Source organism: Zalophus californianus, chromosome 13 (assembly GCF_009762305.2).
Source record: "Zalophus californianus isolate mZalCal1 chromosome 13, mZalCal1.pri.v2, whole genome shotgun sequence".
NCBI classification, from domain to species: Eukaryota; Metazoa; Chordata; class Mammalia; order Carnivora; family Otariidae; genus Zalophus; species Zalophus californianus.
The window spans coordinates 95,374,153-95,378,701 of NC_045607.1; the positions used below are offsets into that span (position 1 = coordinate 95,374,153).

A 4,549-nucleotide genomic window follows, 5' to 3' on the forward strand; every position below is an offset into this window, starting at 1 on the left:
ATGTTAATAGTGAATAATCCAAACTCAGGAATTTTATGCACTTTACTTTGGTAATGTGTGAAACAGAAATCTGCAAAAGGAAGAGGAAAGTGTTGGCCACTGCATTTGAAAGTTCTAATTCCAACTGAGGGTGCAGGGCCAATGAATTTTCGCAGTTCCTGATAAATTGGTATGGTAATTTTAAGCATCTTTTGGGCAAAAGTCAAGCACTGTGATTGAATGGTGTTGTTTTCAGGTTCTCTCTGATCAAGTATTTAATTGTTTTACTGCCACACAAAAACACAAAAACCAAACATGTAGCTTTCAAAAATACATTAGAGGTAATTCTGACACAATGTTTATATAAAGAACTAGTGATGATATTTTACCCGTAATTGAATTATTTGTATAAGTACATTCTAGGTCATAACTTCCTATCTCTGAATGTATTTTCTTCAAGATTATGTTGTATTCTGTTTTATTGCATGTGAGGTATGTGCAAATCCAGTTGTGTAGAATCATGACATACATATTTACGATAAAGTCTCTCCCTCTGTCGGTATCTCTGTCTGATTCTTCCTGATTGCTCTGCCTCTTTTTCCCTCACCCCCATTCTCTCTAAAATGTATGTGTGTTTTTATAGCACTTTAAGTCCTGTTAAGCTCAGACTGAAAGGTCTTTTATACCTATGACTGATGCCAACACAAAGTCCATTATTTGATTTTTTGTATATTAAACCATAATGATTTCCTTTTTATGATAACATGGAACTAAATTAGTATAAGCTATGTAATTTCAATGAGTACATCATTTATTCAATAGTTATTGATGAAATCCCATGGCCATGTCTTATGATAAATCCACACCCCCCCCACCAATTTTTTTTTTTGAAGATTTCTTTTAAAAATTGCTAAATGCTTGGGACTCTTGCTTGGCTCAGGCGGTGAAGCGTCCAACTCTCGATCTCGGCACAGGTTGTGATCTCTGGGCAGTGAGACCGAGCCCCGTGTTGGGCTCTGTGCTCAGCAGGGAGTCAGAGCTTGCTTGAGATTCTCTCCCTCTTCTTCTGCCCCATCCCCTGCTTATGTGCTGTCTATCTAAAATAAATCAATAAATCTTTAGAAAAAAATTGCTAAATGTTTGGGTTTTTTAAAGATTTTATTTATTTATTTGACAGAGAGAGACACAGTGAGAGAGGGAACACAAGCAGGGGGAGTGGGAGAGGGAGAAGCAGGCTTCCCGCGGAGCAGGGAGCCCGATGCGGGGCTCGATCCCAGGACCCTGGGACCATGACCTGAGCTGAGGCAGACACTTAACGACTGAGCTACCGAGGCGCCCCAAAATGCTTGATTTTTGTGTGTGTTTTTTTTTAAGATTTTGTTTATTTGATAGAAACAAAGAGAGAGCATGAGCCAGGGGGAGGGGCAGAGGGACAGGGACAAGCAGACAACCGCTGAGCAAGGAGCCCGGTCCCAGGACCCCGAGATCGTGACCTGAGCTGAAGGCAGACACTTAACCAACTGAGCCACCCAGGCGCCCCCAACTACACTTTAAGTACTTGGTTGTCAAGGGACATTTCTATCACTGCAGAAAGTTCTATGGGACGGTGATATGTGAGCTCTGATATGAGGGGGAATTCAGTACTTCACAAATCAGAACACAGCAGCTATTCGGCCAAGAGTTCTCACATTTATTACTGAACCAACCTACTGGTGTAGAGGCACAGTAACAGACAAATATCATTTCCCTGACAAAACATGTCTATTGGCCAGGTAGGAGGGATGTTTACAGAGTGATAAGATAGGAACACGTGAACTTCATGCAGCTTAAATATGTGTGCCAATGATGTGTGTCATCTCATGATGTGCGATGCCTTATAGACCCAGCCTGGTTCTCCAGTGCCTCCTCCTGGAGTTGTGCCTGATTTTATTACCAGTTTTCATCCAAATCCACTGGGGAATGGGACAATTCTGCTTTTGTTTCTTGGCCAGGAATCACTTGATCCTGCTAGTCTTGTGAGAAGACATGCGAGGAACAGTCAACCACACACACCAGGATGGTAGCAAAAAGGAGAAAGGAGCTAAATATTTGGTCTTGACAGGAAACATGTGCTAACAGAGGATGGAACAGAAAAATGACACTCTTTCACTGGGTTTATCCCGCTGGGTTTCTCTGAGTGGCCTCAACTGGAGCTAGTGTTCTTTGTGGTTCTTCTGATCTTCTATGTATCCACTGTGCTGGGAAACACCACCGTCATTGCATTTTCCCAACTAGACCCATGTCTTCAGACTCCATGTACTTCTTCTCTCCAACCTAAGCTTTCTGGACCTGTGTTACACGACCAGCACTGTCCTGCAGCTCCTGGTTCAGCTCAGGGGAGCAGACAAATCTATCTCCTTTGGTGGTTGCGTAGTTCAGCTGTTCCTCTCTCTAACGTTGGGAGGCACAGAATGCATTCTCTTAGGGGTCATGGCATTGGACCGCTACAGAGCCAACTGCAAGCCTCTGCAGTACACGGTGATGATGAACCCCCATCTCTGTGCCCTCATGGCTTCTGCATCCTGGTTCCTTGGTTTTGCCAACTCCTCACTGCAGACAGTGCTCATCTTCCTTGTACCACTTTGTGGGAGAAATAAACTAGATCACTTTTTTTGTAAGGTCCCCTGGCTACTCAGGCTTGCCTGTGTTGGCACCACTGTTTATGAGTCAGATATCTTCTTTGTCACTGTAATCATTCTCCTTATACCCATGGCATTAATGACATTCTCCTACAGTCAGATTGTCTTAAGAAGGTCAGCTGCAGGGCAGAGGAAAGTTTTGGGACATGTGGGTCCCACATCACAGTGGTCTCCCTGTTCTATGGCACGTCCATCTACATTTTACCAAGCTCAAAATGACTGGGCAAAACCTCAAAGCACAGGCTTTATTTATGCCCCAAGCACATATTGTACATCTGCTTCAAGAACAAAAAGATAACTTAAGAAAAGCCATGGTAAACATAAAGATAAGAAAAACGAAAGAACCTCTTTGGCTTCCCTAAGGTTAAAGTCATATCAACTTGCACACACTGAAAACATAAGAACTCTGTAACTTTCTGGAATGTTCTTCCTCATGATGATGCGTAACTCTGTATGTAAAACAAAACAGAACAAATATATAAACCCGACCCAAATGTTCCTTCCCCAGAGAACTCCCTTCTTTGTGAAGATTGTGTCTCCCAGGCTGCTGTCCTGACTTGGGTTTGAATAAAACCCTCTTCCTTTCTCTCTAAAGTATTTAAAAAGTTTTGTTCATTCAGTGTCGACAATAACAATGTGTTTTCTTTTTAAGTGAAAAATAAATGTTCCTGGTTCACAACTCCCAGGGCACAGAAGGGCGGCTGTTCTTCATTCTGGAGCCTCCCTGCAGAACCAAGCATATGTATATATATATTCCAGCATAAACGGGCTCATCCTAGAAGGATGCTTTGAAGGTCCAAGAAGCACTATCCACTCCATGGGTGAGAAAGGAAGGTGAAGCTCTTCCCGCTTTGAGCATTACTTTTTGGGTTTAAAACTGCCTTGGAAATGTGGGAAACCATTGCATTTCCTAAAGCCCAAAGCCTCGGAAGGTCCGAGTGCGGCTGACCTCGCGGGGGGGCCAGGAACAGCTCTGCAGGCAGGGTTGGTGCAGGAAGGGAAGGGGCAGGGCTCTGGGGGTGGTCTGCAGCTAGAGGCTCTGCGGAAGAGTCCGGCTGTCTTTGGGGGTAGGCCTGGTCACAACCCCGCCCATGCCTGAGCCGCCAAGCCGGGTGTTGGCTTGAGGAGGGGCCTCCTGGACCACCTGCAGTAGCAGGGAGCCGCGGGCGTGAGGGCGGGTTGCCCGGTAGAGGCGGCATCCAATGGGCTCGGGGCACCACCCTACCCCGACCAATCACCGCGTGGGGGTGGAGCTACCTCTGCGGGCGGACCCGGAGCTGCCCCGGGATGCAGAGGTGGGGCAGGTGAAGAGGCGCTCTGACAGAGTTGACCCTGTGGAGTTCCCGGCTGGGTGAGAGCACTGTGGGCCAGTGTGGGGGTCCCGGGGATAAGGTGCGCCCTGGCTGGGAGACGGGGTCCTCGAAGGGCGTGGCGACTCAGATGAGTTTTCTTTTTCCCTTGAAAGTCTCTTCTGCCCGATGTTGGTCAACTGGCTGTACCCCCAGACCCGTGAACTCCAGGGACCCGCTCACCCGAACTTTTGTGGGATGGGTTGCAGACATTTCAGGGTTTCCCGTGTTCCCCAGGAAGAGTGCACGTAAGGACCGCACACAGTCCCCAACTTCAGCGCGGTGCCCCCGTCCCCTGGCACAGAGAGTGCAGGTAATGGACCTTGAGCAGCTCCCCAAGTTAAGCAGGGTGTCCCCTGTTCCCCCAGGTACAGGTGTGGCGCTAACAAGCCCCAGAGCCGTCCCCCAACTTCAGCATTGTGCCCCACGTCCCCGGGGGATGGTGGTAATGGGCTGTCAGGATCATGCATGAGGGTCCTCCAGGTGGGGGCCTGGCGGCTGGAGTAAACCAGACCCCACTCAAGTTGCATGAGGAAGAGATGA

General features: G+C 47.3%; 1 pseudogene; it reads left to right on the top strand.

Moving 5' to 3' along the window:
- Positions 1 to 2,100: 2,100 nt before the first annotated feature.
- LOC113934803 lies at positions 2,101 to 2,876 on the top strand (annotated as a pseudogene).
- The last annotated feature ends 1,673 nt before the right edge of the window (positions 2,877 to 4,549 follow it).